The 19,777-nt window shown below is 34.8% G+C and overlaps 2 long non-coding RNA genes across 3 annotated transcripts in view; both read right to left on the bottom strand.

Moving 5' to 3' along the window:
- Positions 1-19,777, bottom strand: part of LOC133198813 (uncharacterized) — an 801,505-nt gene that overhangs the window by 582,492 nt on the left and 199,236 nt on the right. The window lies entirely within an intron of this gene.
- Positions 799-10,752, bottom strand: LOC133198802 (uncharacterized). 2 transcript variants are annotated; one of them, XR_009722590.1, is made up of 7 exons: positions 10,647-10,752; positions 10,270-10,479; positions 2,340-2,383; positions 1,993-2,054; positions 1,677-1,775; positions 1,066-1,092; positions 799-865 (listed from the first exon to the last, which is right to left on the bottom strand). It is a non-coding gene; the product is annotated as an uncharacterized LOC133198802 (long non-coding RNA). The 2 variants fall into 2 exon arrangements; XR_009722591.1 differs by having other exon boundaries at positions 10,270-10,404.

The raw sequence follows: 19,777 nt of genomic DNA, 5'->3' as shown, positions 1-19,777 counted from the left end.
ATTAATGCATTTTCACTACACAATCAATAGAGCCCCGCCCTAATACCAGAACCCCTGACCCTTGGAACATGAAATTCACAAGTTTGGAAGTGGCACTCTTGCTCATCATAACTATGTACTTATTTAGTTTATTTTATATCCAGGAGCAGAGAAGAAGATTTTCAAAGAATTAATGCATTTTCACTATATAATCAATAGAGCCGCAACCTAACACCAGAACCGCTGACCCTTGGGCCATGAAATTCACAATTTTGGAAGAGGCACTCTTGCTCATCATAACTATGTACTTAGTTAGTTTATTTAATATCCAGGAGCAGAGGAGAAGATTTTCAAAGAAATAATGCACTTTCACTAGATGATCTATAAAGCCCCACCCTAGCACCAGAACCCCTGACCCTGGGGCCATGAATTTCACAATTTTGGTAGAGGGCTCAATGCTTATTACAATCATGCTAACAGTTTGACTGCTTGATGTCCAGGAATAAAGAAGAAGATTTTTAAAGATTGCATTAATTTTGGTGGTTTTAGCCCCACCCCTTAGGCCCCAGGGGGGCAGGGACCATGAAATTCAAAATTTTTGTTCCCCTTCACCCATAGAATGCTATATGCCAAATTTGGTTGAAATTGGTTGAGCGGTTTCAGAGAAGAAGCTAAAAATGTTCAAATGTTAACACACATTGCACGATGACAGACAAAAACGGATAGCTATAGGTCACCTGAGTGACTCAGGTGACTTAAAAATTGAGACCAGAAAAAATACACCCTGACAGTAATTAACAGTAAACATATCTACCCTGAAATACACGTAGGCTTCACATGTTAACAAACATACTACACACCATCCAGGATGTTGCACCATGCACACCTAAAAAAAGTTCCCTTTAATTAAGTGGGACAATTCTGCTAAAGATATGATATTCTTAGCTCATGAGTCCAAAATTAATACTGTAGGCCTAAAATAAGATGCCAAAAATGAAAAAATAAAAATAAATTGTCTCTCATTATATATACAACTATAACTGACTAAGTTCATTTTGATTGGCTGTTTCCTTTGAACATACTCACGTCTTGTAATGAAATCTGTATTCATTTCTGAAAATATAAGTGCATAACATCAAAATCACTTTTCTTAAAGTTCTCCTCAGAAGAATATTATCTATGAGTGAAGGCAATGTCTATCATAAATTGAATGTTCTAGTAGTGTGCACATCTACATGCCTTACCATACAAGTTTGGTCTAGTTAGGAATTATAGTTTCTTGGGAATGTCCAAAATAATCATCCTGAAAATAAATGTCTTATCATCCACTTAAGTCAGAAGCATCATCCATGCAACTTTTTGTACAGGTAGAGCTTATAGTTACTTGAAACTTTGGTACTTTGTAAAAGTTTTATGGGCAAGTTCATTCCCAAGTAACTATAAGCTCTACGCTTAAAGTTACTTGGGAATGAACTTGCCCATAAAACTTTTACTGGGATGTCAACACACGCAAAAAATATTCAGTTTACTGCCTTTTGAACATTTGTTGTCACATTGTAGAATTGGTAGTGTTTTCTTTAAATATAATTAATTATTATGCTGAGGAGTGTCCAAGAAATGTAAAACAATGTATTCTCTGGGGGAAAAAGTGATTCTATCACACCATCTAAGTTTGTTGGTATGCCAGTCTAACCTACCAAATGAACCACTTGTAGAAATCTTTATGGATGAGGAATTAGTGTCTTATAGTCATCCTGCCTCCCAATGATGGCATCATCAGAATCTGTCTCCATTCACTGTAATTATGACAAACTATTGCATAATTTTAAGTTGAAAGGAAAGCAAATGATATTTATATGAAATAACAAGATGTGTTTTTGAAACATTGTTGTCCCCTATGGCAGTTCAAGACAAAGGTTTGGATTTTTCAAATTTAGGTTGAGGTCTACAAGGTTAAAGTGAAGAGTTCAAAAAGTGTTTGTATTCAAAGAAAGGTCTTGTCACAACAAATACCATCTTCTCTAGTCAAAGGTTTCTGATCTGCTACTCTCCTTACAAACCCTTGGCATATGGTGCTGTCAAAAGATGGGAAGTACAGTCTAAGCAAAAAGTCTGAATAAGATCTGTTCATCAATTTTTAAAATCTCTTATACAGATAAAATGCAGGAATGTTTTTGAACTCAGTCAAATTAGTTTATCAGCTAAAAGACATGTTCAGGACATACATGTGTATCAAAACATACAAACAAAGTGATTACAGTCTTTTGTCCCTTTTAAGTCTATTTGCTTTAAGGGGAGGGGATGGGTGGGTACTGAATAGCATCTTTTGATTTTATCAAATGACAACTATGTTAACCTACCTTTTCTCATCTTTGCTCCAGCCTTTTCTTTCTACTTGTTTTACCTGGAAAAATGCACAAAATTTTCATTTTAGGTGTTGTACTACATTTTAACATCTTAGAAATTTTATGAAATGGGATCTTTTTTCACAGTTTTCATCAAAAGGGCAGATCTGAAAAAAAATAATGACCTTCTTAAGAGATATATGAACATGTATATGCCTATTATGAAAGCATTTCCATATTCTAAGAAAATAAACCACCAAATACATGTACTTGTTTTTAACAAAAAAATACTGTATAAGTGGAAATCTTAGTGAGATGCCAATTTAGAAATTTACCCCCAAATTTTTAGCAAGAAGTAATTTAAGTGATTTTGTAATATCAAGAGAGAAAGCTATAACAGCCAAAATAGAATAAATTGTTAGCAATATTCAATTTTAGCAATCTCAGTTCCCTCACTAAAAATGCCAAAATTGAATCCTCCCTAAAAATTCTGCTTCTATGGTAATTTGAATTCTCAGAAATTATACTCATTTACAGAATTGCAAATGATTTCTTGCAATGACAAAGAATTTAAAATAAGTATAGACAATTATAAAATACAATAAAAATCTTTGAGTATATCTGGTGCAGTTTTTTGGGGTTATCAAACACATTTTTAAAATTGTTGTTTCATTTGCAAAAATTCCAGTGAAGTAAAATATGAAACTAGGAACATTACTTCATCAACCAAACAATAATAAAAACAAAGGGGGAGTTTCGATAAGGCGGTTTTTCAGCCCCTCACGAAATTTTCTGAAATTTTTTATATTTTGTAGAAAAACTCCTTATCGTCCAAAAAATATGAAAATAATTTATGTGACGCATTTTCCGGTCACGTGATAATTGAAAATTTAAGTATACCCCCTTTCGTATATTTTTGGAGTAGACATTTTTATAGGGGGAAAGTGGATTTTTTAAATCATCAAAATAATAAATGAAATAGGGTAAATATGAATAAAGACATAAATTAACCAATTTCAACAATTTTTTTTACGGAAAATGGTATTTACCTTACGCGAATGTTTTTTTTTAAGGTGCGATATTTTTCTGGTGTGTTAAATGTTACTTTTCTTTAAAAGAGGATGAATTGATCTTATAAAACGTAAACATATATAGAAAGTTTTAACATCATAATTAATCGACAGTTTATATGTAAACTTTACAATCAATATTTAACATTTTCCCATACGAAAAATGCAAATGAAAAGATATATGGACATGAGATAGGTAAACGTAAAAACGTCATATACAGGGATATGCAATACATTTTCATCAATGAGATTATACAACTACATATTTTATAAAAATATACCTTAATATCATAAAATTGAAATTAGAGAAGCTGGGGGGTTGTGGCCATTTTTAGACTATATTGATCTCCTTTAGAAGAAGAGCTCCATATGAAGATATAGAAAATGATCAAATTTTAAAACTAAAATTTTTGAAATTTTTCTTTGCCAAATGATAGTTGACAGCTTAAGATATCATATCTAAAAATTAAAGTTAAATCTGGTGGTTAATTTGTGGTTAATTTGTTGACCCCCCAGCCTCCTTAAATCAAATGTTTTGAAGTAAAAAGATTAAAAAATAAATGCAACTTTATATACATACATGAATAAGAAGTTTATTTAAAAGAATCATATTGCTATGTAAGCCGGTACGTTGTAGGTGCAAGGTAAGAAAAATATTTTATCTGGCAGCCACCACATAATTATTTGGCGGCCACTAGAAAAATATATCTGCCAAATAGCTTTCCTGCGGCCAAAACATAAATAACTGGCAGCGACCAGAAACTTATTTGGCGGCCAACACATAAATAACTAGAAGCAGGCAAGTAAGTTTCTTGCGGTGTAGACATGTAATGTCGTTAAAGGCAGAGATTTTAAGCACCGCCTTTAAAAATACCTGGTCTGTGTACCTCTGTCAATCAAGTGCATTAAGGTACATCATTGGGTGCTACAACTTGATTGGCAAACCACTAAATTTTTTCTGGCAGCCACCAGATATTTCAATGGCAGGCCAGATAATATATTTTTTTTTACCTAGAACCTACCGGCTTCAGTATATTGCAATGTATTTGATAATATGAATAATATTAATTACAGTCAAAAATATTTTATCATGATACATAATATGTGAATAGCCAAATGATGGAAAAATCTATAATACATTGAGTGTTTCCTTTTCATTATGAAACTTAGAAGTATTTGCCTGCATTATGTTTTCAGCATAACTGAGAGAATCCCAGCCAGGACTAATTTCCTATCGCTTCCCCGCTCTCCATAGATACTTAAGTTGCTTCACCAACTCTAGTCACTCCTCATTTAGAGAGTTTTAGAATTCATTATAAATGATTTGCTAGACCAAAGCGCAGTTCGAAATACACGTGTAAATGCCAAAGATATGTGTTTAATCCTTAATCAGGCAGACATATGCGCCTAGACATCCAGACTTAAAACAATCCACGTTCCCTATATGTCAATCACACGGAAATACATGGGCACTTCTCTAGCATGTTGGAGCGTGAATTTCTATACAAGAAAGTCAAAAATATTTGTATTTTTGACTTTCTTGTAACTATGCATGATAAATTACGTTAAGGAATGGACTTGCTTTAAAACTTTTTTGTTCAGTCAGTCAGAAAATGTAAGAAAGTTCCAGCATCTGAACCATGTCTGGTAGTGTGCAATCCTAGATGCATCATCAGTGCAAGTTTGGTTATGATAGGGCTTATAGTCACATAAGAATGAGACACACTTCAAAATCTTTAACCTGCTCTATCATTAAGGAAATGTAGGTCATATCCAGCATCTAAAGCAATCTAATAGTGTGCATCTGTAGATGAATCATGAAGCAAGTCTGATCAACAAGTGCTTACAGCTGCTCTGCTCCAAAAACTTAAACCTGCTTTTAAAACATTTACCTGGACATTCTTTGGCTAAAATCCAGCATTTGAAACCTTACTGGTGACAAGGAAACATGCTAGATCAGGTGACTGTGATTAATATAGGGCATAGATATACTTGAAAAAAAATCTGCTTCAAAAACTTTTACCTGGAACACCGATGCTGACGGTATTACAAAAGCTCCCCCAACTTCGAGGAGGTGAGCTAAAAATGTGACGTTAGCGTTAACGTTATATGTTGGCGACAAAAATAGTATCAAAATGAAGACAGGATCAAAATGTTTTCTACTGTTAATACATGTATAATCGAGAATCTTCTTTAATTCAACAAAATATGCTACTTTTGGCTTAGTATTTTGACACAGAGTCAGATCAAGAAACCAGGAGTTTCTACTTTTAGATATGCATGTTATGCAATTTTCAATTTTTGGATATGAAGTGCACAGGCGACACTCATCATATTTCAAGAAATTAGTGTGCAGAGTATATCTAATTACTGAACAAATTTAGGTGAGTGTCCCTCATGCACTTCATATTCTAAACATCGATTTATAAATGCCACCCTCTTATATTTTCCCATGAGCCTAATGTTAACGAATCTGAGTGTACATCTAAGTATGTATCAGCTACGGTGTTAATTCTTCTCATATTAACTTTTAAAATATAAATAACAAAAGTTAACATATTTATCTTGAATTCTAAACTAGTTTTGAAAAAATAAATTGAAAATTATTTTTAAGAAAAAGTGGGCCGCTGAGCGGCCTTACTGAAACTCCCCCTTTAACATCAAAATTTCAAACTCAGAATGTCTGGATCTAAACTGACTTGTTTTGTTCCAGCTTGACTGGGTTAGGTTTTAACTAGAGTGGGTTTGATTCTAAACTGACTTATTCATGTTCCTGTCTAACTGGATTAGATTTCTACCTGACTGGGTTAGGCTCTAAACTGACAGTTTTATGATTCTGCCTGACTGGGTTAGGTTCTGAACTGACTTGTTCATGTTTCTGCCTGACTAGGTTACATTTTTTCCTGACTGGGATAGGTTCTAAACCGACTGTTTTATGTTAATATCTGACTGGGTAGGTTCTAAACTGACTGTTTCATGATTCTGCCCGACTGGGTTAGGTTCTAAACTGACTGTTTTATGTTTCTGCCTGACTGGGTTAGGTTCTAAACTGACAGTTTCGTGATTCTACCTGACTGGGTTAGGTTCTTAACTGACTTGTTTTTGTTCCTGCCTGACTGGGTTAATTTCTTAACTGACTTGTTCATATTACTGCCTGACTGGGTTATGTTTCTACCTGACTGGGTTAAGTTCTGAACCGACTGTTTTATGCTTCTGAATGGGTTATGTTTCTACCTGACAGGGTTGGGTTTTAAGCTGACTGTTTTCTGATTCTGTCTGACTGGGTCAGGTTCTAAACTGACTTGTTCATGTTCTTGCCTGACTGGGTTAGGTTTCCACCTGGCTGGGTTAAGTTTCTGCCTGACTGGGTTAGGTTCTAAACTGACTGTTTTATGATTCTGCCTGACTGGGTTAGGTTCTAAACTGACTGTTTTATGTTCCTGCCCGAATGGGTTAGGTTCTAAACTGACAGTTTCGTGATTCTACCTGACTGGGTTAGGTTCTTAACTGACTTGTTTATGTTCCTGCCTGACTGGGTTAATTTCTTAACTGACTTGTTCATATTATTGCCTGACTGGGTTATGTTTCTACCTGACTGGGTTAAGTTCTGAACCAACTGTTTTATGTTTCTGACTGGGTTATGTTTCTACCTGACAGGGTTGGGTTTTAAGCTGACTGTTTTCTGATTCTGTCTGACTGGGTCAGGTTCTAAACTGACTTGTTCATGTTCTTGCCCGACTGGGTTAGGGTTCCACCTGGCTGGGTTAAGTTTCTTCCTGACTGGGTTAGGTTCTAAACTGATAGTTTTATGATTCTGCCTGAGTGGGTTAAGTTTCTACCTGACTTGTTTGGGTTCTAAACTGGCTATTTCATGATTCTGCCTGACTGGGTTAGGTTTTAAACTGACTTGTTCTGAACTGAATATTTTATATTCCTGCCTGACTGGGTTAGGTTTCTACCTGACTGGTTTAGGTTCTGAACTCACAGTTTTATGTTTCTGTCTGACTGAATTAGGTTTCTTCCTGACTGGGATAGATTTTAAGCTTACTGTTTCACAATTCTACCTGACTTTGTTAGGTTCTTGACTGACTTATGTTCCTGCCTATCTGGGTTAGGTTCTAAACTGACTGTTTTATGATTCAGTCTGACTGGCATAGGTTCTTAACTGACTTGTTCATATTCCTGCCCGACTGGGTTAAGTTCTAAACTGACTTGTTCATATTACTGCCTGATTGGGTTATCTTTCTACCTGACTGGTTAAGTTCTGAACTGACTGTTTTATGTTTCTGACTGGGTTATGTTTCTGCCTGACTGGGTTGGGTTCTAAACTGACTTGTTCATCTTCCTGCCTGACTGGGTTAGGTTTCTACCTGACAGGGTTAGGTTCTACACCGACTGTTTTATGATTCTGCCTGACTGGATAAGGTTTTTAACTGACGGTTTTATGATCCTGCCGCACTGAGTAAGGTTCTGAACTGACTGTTTCATGACTCTGCCTGACTGAGTTAGGTTCTAAACTGACTGTTTTATGATCTTGCCGCACTGAATAAGGTTCTGAACCGACTGTTTCATGATTCTGCCTAACTGGGTTAGTTTTAAACTGACTTGTTCATGTTCTTGCCCGAGTGGGACAGGCTTCCACTTGACTGGGTTAGGTTTCTGCCTGAATAGGTTAGATTCTAAACTGACAGTTTTATGTTCCTGTTTGACTGGGTTAGGTTTTAAGCTTACTGTTTTACAATTCTACCTCACTGGGTTAGGTTCTTACCTAACTACTACCTAGTCCTTGTTGCACCCGGAGGCACATAGGGCAAGGATTAGGGATTAGGGGTTAGGTTCTTAACTGACTTATGTTCCTGCCTGACTAGGTTAGGTTCTAAACTGACTGTTTTATGATTCAGCCTGACTGGGTTAGGTTTTTAACTGACTTGTTCATGTTCCTGCCTGACTGGGTTAAGTTCTAAACTGACTTGTTCATATTACTGCCTGACTGGGTTATGTTTCTACCTGACTGGGTTAAGATCTGAACTGACTGTTTTATGTTTCTGACTGGATTATGTTTATACCTGACTGAGTTGGGTTTTAAGCTGACTTTTTCTGATTCTGCCTGACTGGATTAGGTTCTAAACTGACTTGTTCATGTTTCTGTCTGACCTGGTTATGTTTAATCCTGACTGGGTTAGGTTCTAAACTGCCAGATTTATGTTTCTACCTGACTGGTTTATTTTTCTACCTGACTGGGTTAGGTTCTTAACTGAATGTTATACAATTCTGCCTGACTGGGTTAGGTTCTAAATTGACTTGTTCATGTTTCTGTCTGACTGGGATAGGTTTCTTCCTGACTGGGTTGGGTTCAAAACTGATAGTTTTATGATTCTGCCTGACAGGGTAATATTTCTGCCTGACTGGGTTTGGTTCTAAACTGACAGTTTCATGATTCAGCTTGACTGGGTTAGGTTCTTAACTGACTTGTTCATGTCCCTGCCTGACTGGGTTAAGTTCTAAACTGTCTTGTACATATTACTGCCTGACTGGGTTATGTTTCTACCTAACTGGGTTAAGTTCTGAACTGACTGTTTCAGTTTCTGACAGGATTAAGTTTCTACCTGACTGGGTTGGGTTTTAAACTGACTGTTTTCTGATTCTGTCTGACTGGATTAGGTTCTAAACAGACTTGTTCATGTTTCTGTCTGACTGAGTTATGTTTAATCCTGACTGGGTTAGGTTCTAAACTGCCAGTTTTATGTTTCTACCTGACTGGCTTAGGTTTCTACCTGACTGGGTAAGGTTTCTACCTGACTGGGTAAGGTTTCTACCTGACTGGGTTAGGTTCTTAACTGAATGTTACGCAATTCTGCCTAGGTTCTAAATTGACTTGTTCATGTTTCTGAACTGACTGTTTTATGATTATACCTAACTGGGTTAGGATGTGAACTGACTGTTTTATGTCCCTGATTGACTGGGTTACATTCCTGACTGGGATAGGTTCTAAAATGAATGTTTTATGATACGCTCCGACTGCGTTAGGTTCTAAACTGACTAATTCATGTTTCTTACTGACTAGGTAATGTATCTTCCTGACTGGGTTAGGTTTTAAACTGAGTGTTTGATGTTTCTACCTCACTGGGTTAGGTTCTAATATGACTGTTTTATGTTCATGCCTGACTGAGTTAAGTTTCTATCCGACAGGGTTAGGTTCTTAACTAACAGTTTTATGATTCTGCCTGACTGGGTAATGTTCTAAACTGACTTATTCAATTTTTAGCCTGAGTGGGTTTTGTTTCTGCATTACTGATTTGGATCTGAACTGACTATTTCACGTTCCTGCCTAAGTGGGTTAGGTTTCTGCCTGACTGGGTTAGGTCCTAAACTGACTGAAGGAAGTCACTTTAAGTCTGGGTAAGCTAGGTTCTAAACTGACTTTATCATGTCCTTCCATGACTGGAATATATGTTGTTCTGAACAAGATTCCTAAATGACCACACTCAAGTTTGAAAGGGGGCATGATCCTTCATTTAAATCTTTACACAAGGATACTCTGTGCCAAATTTGGTTAAAATTAGTTTCAGAGAAGAAGAGGAAATTGTGAAAAGTTAACCAAAAAATCAATGATGTAAATGACTACATGCTACAATCTAATTGAAATTAAATCCTTTGATCAGCTCACATATGATCGCTACACAAAGTGTGTAGGGATCATATGTGAGCAGATCAAAATAACTAATTTTAATTAGATTGCACATGCAATGGACAAATTTGGATCAAAAAAGCTCACCTGTGCCACTGTGCAAAAGGAGGAAGGGGTATTGATGCTGTGTATGTAGTTTATATATGTTCTATTTTTATTACATATTAAAATTATTTTCAACAATTACCTTGTTATTTTACCTGTCCAAAGAACATGACAAAAAAGATAACAGGGTGATTGGTAGAAATATAGGCATACAGGTGTCAAAACTCCCTTTTGGTGAACAGTCTGCATCACTCATTGTTTATCCACCATTAGTGATCTTTAACAGAGGAGACTATGTAGGTTTCACATGTTGACAGTCTACACACCATTGAGTAAACTACATCATTTCCAACTAAAAGAAATCTTTTTTATTCACAATAAATGGATTGAAATATGCTGCTCAAAATAACTTCAAAATATCAATAACTTCCTCATTCAATTTAAAAAAAATCTTATTGAAAATACCAGATCATAAGTTTAGTTTAAGTACACTGCATACTTTCTTGGACGTTAACAAACCTAGATGAAAATGGCAGATAGGCAAGTTCAATTGCTGGTGATCAGATACAAGAAGCTCAGGCAGGTCCAATTGCTGGTGACCAGATACACTTAGTGGTTTGGATTGTGCTGATCGGGATGTCGGCATGGGTGGATTAGAGCAGCTTACAAGCTATGCAGGAGTCCAAGTTTGATTCCCTGTCAATCCTTTCCAGTTATAATATTAAATTAACATATGAAAAAGCATAGATATTAGCGAGCGCAGCGAGCAGCGCAAAGCGCCACTCATCACTGGGAGCTCTAAAAGCAATGCCTGGGCGAAGAGAAAATTCTGACTTTGCAAATTGATCCAAATGAATGTTTTTCCACAGTTACCTGTGGTCCCATAATGCTTTGCGAATTGCTTCTCCCCACAAACAACGTTCTCGCGGTAGCAAGAAGTTCCAAAAAAAATATACACCCACGTTGATTTGATGGATATATAGCAGACAAATAGTAGATTAAAACTTCTTTATTAAAATAAGCCCTGTTCAGATTTTGTTTTGGTAATGCTACTTACAAGCAACGTTATATGACGTCAGAGTCTAGACGTACTAAAAGTCTCGTGCAGTTTGATAACTTTGAAGAGCCTGATCTAAATTAAAACTGAATATAGGTATCTGCGCTCACCCTTACGGTTGCACCGTCAACATATTAAAAATATACAAGACATTGTACGTTCGAAAATGACAAAATAATTCCCCTACTCTCGCACTGAAAGTCTTCAAACTTCTATACATTTCTAATATATATATACACACTTTTGAATAAATTCACTAAATTCTAAAGAAAATAAGGAGCTGTGTAAGAGTGTGGGGTGCTAACTTTATTGAAAAATGAGAGGGGTAGATGTTGATTATATTAGGCCTACGTTTTCTAGTGGGGTTTCTAACATAAACCATAAAAATACACCTCACCCTCCGGCCGCCAGTCCGCTTCTTTTTTCTTATACAATGCACATAACACAGCTCATGGATGTAGCATCAATGTTTCGGTGTATTTTTCTTTGTGACCTCTTCGTTTCTACTTCCGTTTCATTTTCAGTTCTTGCTAATCATGCCAAACGTTATTTCTCCCGCCGCTAAACTAACTTCGGGATCGATGTACTCAGCTACATAATATAAAACTGAAACCATACCGGAATTAATTTTCCCGAACTGCTTGACTGGTTAAGTAATAGACTCTACCGAATTCTAGCTCATTCAAAAAACAAACAAACAAAAGCAAAAAAAGAAATTTTCTCAAAAAAGCATAACACTGCGTCACACTGCGTAACACTGCGATTTCGCTAGAAATTCTTCGAGTATAAGGGTGTCCGATGCATGCTAAACTCATCCTACATGTACTACACGACGCAGCGACCAGCTAAAAGCAATGAGGTGTAACGAATGCAAAAGGTTAATATACCCTAGTGCTGGTGTAGGAGATAAAAAAAATAATATGGTGCAAGCCTTTTTACGAGTCGTGCTCAGCTTTAAGTAAGAGAAACGAATAATATATTACGAATGCTATAAACATTAACTCTTTGTATATACAAGACGCACGGCCCAGTCAGTCGTTATATCAGATTCATAATAATAATTTCATGTATAAGGGATTTCGTATTTTTGTTATAACACAGTACTGTTACACTTCGTAAATGTTTACATCAATTGCACTGCTAGATATGAGCTATTATATTTTTTAATGTAGGCCATGACTGAGTAGCCACATAAAAATCAAAACAATACATAATAATTTACCAGTGTTATCAGCATGTAATCTTGTATATAACACATACATGGGCCCCGTTTAGATTCAGGAATACGGGCTTTTGTATTTTCCTCTCATGCTAATTGTTTTCCACTTCTTTCAACTTGCCACCTAAAATTTCCTTTATCCCTTCTTTTAAACCGTGAACTGGATTTTTTTTCATTTCCTTACTATTATTGATTGATTGATTGTATGTTGTTTTACGTCCCATCCGAGAATTTTTAACTCATATAGAGGCGTCACCATATACCGGTGAAGGGCTTCAAATTTTGACCTTTACTCGGTATTCAGGGCCATTGAACAGTGAGGGATCTTTATCGTGCCAACGTCTGCCGTGACACGGGGCCTTGGTTTTTAAGGTCACATCCGAAGGACCCGCAAATTTCACTTCAAAGTCCGATTTAACACAAACACGAAAAGATCATCCATTGTTTCATATTATTAAAAGGAACTGCCATAATTCCATACGTTGATTTTTTTTATACGTTTAAAACTATTAGGAGCTGTCTTTTTTTCCAAAGCCGAGGCACAGAGCTGTTTGGAATTATTACCCACATGTAGCAAAAACTTCACCAATGCTATACAAGGAGCCGGAAAAGATAAACACAAACTATGCAGGTAAAGAAATCATTTCTTGTAATTAAATTTAAAAAAAAAAAATCAGTGGTAAGTTTTTCGGTAGCGTTAAAAAAAATTAAGGTACCCTGCATATAGACAAATGACATAGGCAAAAACAAAATCAATTGACATAGGTAAGAAACAAATCAATAGAAAAAGAAATTGGTTCTTAACTTTCTTTAAAGACATCAACTGGGGACATAGGACTCAAATGTTACATTCATTATCATCCTGGAAAATGGATGTGTAGGTAAACATGTATTGCCATCATCTGAAGGTGATGATTTCAATAATTTTGTTACAAAACATATACGTGGAGGCTATGGAAGGGAATTACCGCCAAAAGTCTATTTATCTTGCTTTTATTCTTATTCTGCCTACTTCTTTATTCTTTGTTATCATTGTAACTATATGTCACTTTATTGTTTTCATATTCGTCTTTATTATATTTCACTTTGAACTTTTTCATTCTTCATTTCATCCTTACTTCTATGTTGCTTTATTCTTGTAAATACGTTTTTTTTCTTTTAAATTGATACAGTTTCTTTAGTAAATAATTATGATCATCTCTATTACAAATGTAAATTCAGTCACGCAAAGCAAGAAGCGCATTCAACGAAGACGAATACAAGTACTGTAAATTTAATGCAGCATTATAACGCTAGGTGGCAGGGTGTTCGGTGCGAGTGTTGGTAAAATTAGGTACGCAAACCCGGGCCGAGGTTATTCGAGATTTTTCAATTTTCTGCCTTAATACTTTATCAATCGAACCCAAATTTTCAGGTTATGTTAGTTATAGTTTTATTTGTATACACGGTAAAATTGCCCCGAAATGTTCAATATTTTAGATTTTCTCGAAAATATTTGATTTTCAAATTTGTAAAATGGGAAGGCAGTATCGAGCTGACATTTTTAGTAGGCTTTTTTTTTTTGACAAAAAGCTAATTTTATGAATTATTCTGATGTTAAACATTATATTTTAACTATTGATAACTTCTTTCAAATGTGTTTTTGTTGCTTTAAATAACACGTTTTAAGAAAATCTGGGTCATTAAAACCGGACCAATGATGAAAACTCCAAATAATTGTTTTTTCTGTCACCTGAAAAATATACATTGTAACTCTATTCAAGTTATTTGTTGGATGATTGAATTTCAGTTTTATTGATATAAAAAATATGAAATATTTTGATAATTACTAGTATACCCTTATAAATTTAGTTGTTTTTCAGGACCCCTATATATTCTTCCATTGAAATGACATTTCTTTATTTCAGGATAATAATTGTTCATGCGCAGTCGCGTGATTCTGGGGACCGGGGCTAGTCTGGTTTCGGCCAACCCATAATGCTCTGAAAAGTAGTACGGAACGTCATGGGTAGGCGTGGCCGGAACCAGGCTAGACCGGGGCATACTAGTAACTTTCCCCGGTTTTTATGAAAATATGTATTAATTTTTTGTATAGAAATAGCACTTTTCAATAAAGAAATAATATCTCTAGTAAGCACACAGTGTTTGGCATCAGAATAACTCAAAAAATTATTTTGTCAATGTCTCGTTTGGCAAAAAATACGTAAAATGTCGGCTTGATATTGCCTACCCATCTTAGCAAATTGGAAATCAAAAATCGCCAAAAATAATCTTAAATATTGAGATTTTCAAAATATAATTACATGAATATAAATATTGGCAATTTCTACAGCGAATACAAATAAAGTTAAACTTAGAGACGTAGCATTGTTTTTGAAATGGACAGACAGAGAAAAAAAAATAACTCACCTAAAAATCTTGACAAGCAAAAAACAAAAAAACAAAAACAAAAACAAACAAACAAACAAAAACAAACAAAAAACAAAAAAGAGGAAAATTCTTCAAACTCGAAAATTCTATTTGGGCGGAGGGGGGTCCAACTTCTTTCAGTACCAAATTTTACTCATACATCACTATGTACATGGCCCTATTTGACTAAACTGCAACAGAAAGGGGGGGGGGGCAACCAGACTTTCAGTGAACATTTTCAGTAGTAAAAAGTTATGGCTAGAAAAATGTTTGGTGGCCAGTCTGGCTATATAGTGAGACTCCCCCCCCCCGAAGGGGGGGGTGCAATGACTATATAGTGAACCTTCCGCCCTAAACGACCATAGTGACACTTCCCCTTCCGTGTTTGGTTTGGATTTTATTTACATCGACGATGTATATATTGCATATTTAGGTAATGATCTTATATACTTATATATAAAAAAAAAGATGCATAGTTTCAAATGAAACAATATAAAAGAGGAACGACACCGGGTACATTCCTGAACCTATAACAAAAATCATTTAAAAATTTGGAATCGATTGATAAAGTATTAAGGCAGAAAATTGAAAAATCACGAATAACCCCGGCCCGGTGTGCGTACCTAATTTTACCAACACTCGCACCGAACACCCTGCCACCTAGCGTTATAATGCTGCATTAAATTCACAGTACTTGTATTCGTCTTCGTTGAATGCGCTTCATGCTTTGCGTGACTGAATTTACATTTGTAATAGAGATGATCATAATTATTTATTAAAGAAACTATATCAATTTAAAAGAAAAAAGAACGTATTTACAAGAATAAAGCAACATAGAAGTAAGGACAAAATGAAGAATTAAAAAAGTAGAAAGTGAAATGTAATAAAGACGAATATGAAAACAATAAAGTGGCATATAGTTACAATGATAACAAAGGATAAAGAAGTAGGCAGACTAAGAATAAAAGCAAGATGAATAGACTTTTGGCGGTAATTCCCTTCCATAGGAGGCAGTGTGTCATCTTGTCTTCATGCGGAAGTCCAATTGTATTTATAACGAACTTGATAAAAAAAGTTTATATAAATATATATATATATATATATATATATATATATATATATATATATATATATATATATATATATATATATATATATATATATTTATTTATTTATTTATTTATTTATTTATTTATAACGCTCCCATATTTTGTTTCTTCCTCATGGTTCTTAAAGCTGACAGGAATTCTTTGATTTGCAATTTTTTTAATCCTTATACTTGTTTTCTCCCCCTTTTCCATTTTTTTTAACATTTCGCCATATTTCTTAAAAGTCTCTCTCACTCAAAATATGATGCAAATACATGTATCAGATTTCTATAAAATGAAATTTAAACTTTCTATGACATTTAGAATTATAATTTTTTACCACAAAACTTAATACATGTAGGACATTTTCCAGATAATTTGAATAACTAATACATTTTCTTTCACATGTTGACTCGATATATCCCATTGAACTTGAAATATAAGATGTTATATATTTTCTCAGAAAAAGACTTTAATGGTAACCTGAAATCAAAACATTATGATAAACGTGATGACTTCAACTTTTCTTTCTTCTACTGCCGCCACAATATTCCTTAATCACCTATATGTGGAATTTATGTCTCCAAGTTGATTCGATACGCAAGAGCATGCTCTACCTTCCAACTATTTCGAAAACGAGGCAAGCAATTCACAAACAAGTTGATGAAACAGAGAAATCAATACTCTCGTTAAAAGCCAACATTTTGCAAGTTTTATGTTTGATACAATGACCTCGTCAGCAAATACAATCTATCATGAAGTCGAATGCTGACTGACGTGTTTCATACTAATTGTTAGGCTATTATTTACACACTGAATTATGTACGGATATTTTCGTTTTCTGATCATGACAAGGAGCAAACGGCGGGTGTGACCGGTAGACAGAGGATGCTTACTCCCCCATGACACTTGATCTCTCCTCTGATGATTTTAGAGATCATGTGTTTCCTCTGCTCCCGAGTATTGTTTCAATGGACTTTTGAGCTTGATTACTGTTCTTTATATCCATATTTCATTTCAGATTCCTTGTCTTGTTCATCCAACTATGTAAGACCCCATACATTTGTTACACTTGAGTGATTATATTGGCTCTCGACATGCACACACCTCCGATTATAAAGTATTTGAGGGCACCATGAACTGAGAACGTTTTTAAACGCAAATCAGGAACTATTGCACAATTGAAAAGTAGCTAAAATACTTAAGAGAGCATGTCAGTAAGCATTGAGCTTCATGTTATTGATTGATTAAATATTGTTTAACGCCGAGTCGGCAATCTTTCAGCCATATTTCGGCGGTAAGATCAGTTTAATCGGTTTTTGAAAGCTTTGGGTTTCTCTGGCGGCCCCCAATGAGATTACTCTTTTTCGAAAACCAGAGAAACGATCTTTTGCGTGCCAAAAGGGCACGGGGCACCATTTTACGTCCCATCCGACGGACTTAAAAATCTAAAATATCTAAACAATTAGAATATATATTTCTCCAAGTAATTCTCAACAAAAATGCTAAATGTTAACTTCTAAATTTTACTGTACAAATCAGTTTCATGTAAGTATTCTAAAATTATTCCAACATTAACATTTGTAAAAAGTTCATACATCGTTCTTGCATTTTTAAAAAGTCTATTTCGAATAGGCGAAAAATCAGTACATTCTAAAAGAATATGATTCACAGTTAGTTGACAGTCACAGGATACACATTCTGGCTGAAACTCTCGATTCAATAAGTATGCATGCGTTATTTGTGAATGACCAATACGTATTCTTGAAATGATCACTTCGTCTTGACGTTTCAGGTCGAAGTCAGATGATCTGTTAACTTTGTTTTCTATAGCATAAAGTTTACTTTCATCACAAAATTCCCAGTAAATTTGCCTAAAGTTGAACAAGATATTTCAAATCAGTGTAAGGTATTTTGAATAAAGTTATATCATGGTGAAGTTCCCTTTTTGCAGCACTATCAGCCTTAGTGTTTCCGGGTATGCCAATATGACTTGGAATCCAACAAAAGTCAAATGTTTTACCTTGTTGAGTAAAATGATAATATTGAATTAATATATCCAAAATGTATGGTTGATCAATGTTCATATTTTGTATAGATTTTAAGCAAGAGAGCGAGTCCGAAAATATTGTAAATGTTTTGTCATTAGAAGATTTAATATATTCAAAAGCAAGTTGTATGGCCTTTGCCTCTGCTGTAAAAATTGTCGCTTGTTTTGGAAGCCGAGAAGAAAAAAACATTATATAAACATGGAAAGTGCAAAAAATTATTTCTAGCTCAAATTTTCTGATCATGATGCATATGAATAGTCTTTCAAAAAAAAAAAACCTACCCAAGCATATGACCTGTTGTTTCCATGGCAACCAGGGCATTTGCTATATTTTATTACAGAAATACTTGGACTGCCTTATCCTGTTATAATTCATGTGTTTTACATCCAAACTCCATATATAATTTTATAATGTGAGTCATAAATTGCTTTGAAATACATTTTTCTGTTTTATAAGGACAATTTATTTTGGAATTGATTTTTATTAGATTTTACCTATAGAATTATATCGCATGAAAAGCTATGTTGTTTGCAAAATCCAGACAACTTTAGAAAATTCTACATATATCTGTAGAAGGAGAATACTCTGTTCAACAAATTAAATAAATAAAATTGGGTAGACACTAAAAACTTTAAGAAAAAATATCTGAATAAAATGTTGTAAAACACTGTTGAAAAACGATTGGATTACCTCTCTTGCAAAAGCTCTCTAGCAAAAGAGGTCGGAAAGAATGAAACAGACAACAATAGAGGAATTGCGAGAGAAAAAGGAAAACTTCCAACGTGGAGTAGTTGGACAAAAACAGATGGTGGTATGTAGAATATGTTTTTTTTTTCATGTATATTTTTGGGTAAACTTTTGATAAGTTTATCTTTTTAAAGCAAAATTAAAGATTAGAAAGGTACTTACAGATTCATTTCTCTTTCCCATGATGTGATACAAACACTGAGTGATGCAACGTACCTACACCTTGTGAGCAACCTGTTATATGACCACTAATGTTTTATTCTGCAGTTGCTAGATTACTCTTAATGCAATTAAGGATAGATAAATGCTATAATGATAATTAAATTAATTAGAGATATGTCTATGATGTTTGTGAATATATACAGTGTATAAAGAGGTCATAGGGTCACACTGCAGGTAAGACTAAAGTCCCTAACCGCACAAAAAAGTCATTCTAACTCACCCCCTTCCTCTTTTATAAATCAGAGTTTATATAATTTCACATTAAAACTAAAACTTTGTTCAATTCTTATTTTTTCTCCTGCATCTTCCATACAATCAATGCAACAAACATATCAAATGAGTTTTTTTCCCTACCAATTGCCAAATGGATAGGGAATGGTACTGATACCAATTCAATATGGTACTTCCGGTTGACAAATGGTGGGGTGAGTGGTATTTTTGAGCTCCTGGGATATTTCCAGTTGTATTTGCTCTTTCACACGTTTGTCTGGCCTATATGTGCACTGTCCAATTATCAATTGTATTTATGTTAGAAATTTAGAGTGATAAGCAGGAAGCAAAACTCTGGTGCTAAATATATTATCCTAATAATTTGACTACTACCCGTCACGCACGATCTTAATGGCGGACAAGGAGTTCACCTTTAGCGACCCTAAAATGGAAGTGGACAAAAGCCCATCTAGTAATCATAATCACGCTTCCCTGGATGAATTAAAAAAACGATTTGAAGGAAAAGATCTTGCGGAATGCTTCGCTATCATGTCCATGGACATAAAGGGTGTTCGAGGAGAAATCCAGGATATAAAGCGACGAGTCAGTGATCTGGAAACTGCATGTGAAAATCTAAATCAGGACAT

The sequence above is a fragment of the Saccostrea echinata genome, unplaced genomic scaffold, assembly GCF_033153115.1.
Source record: "Saccostrea echinata isolate AGI-Se365-2 ecotype Australia unplaced genomic scaffold, CSIRO_AGI_Sech_v1 ptg000033l, whole genome shotgun sequence".
NCBI lineage: Eukaryota > Metazoa > Mollusca > Bivalvia > Ostreida > Ostreidae > Saccostrea > Saccostrea echinata.
This window is presented reverse-complemented; position numbering and strand designations above follow the sequence as displayed.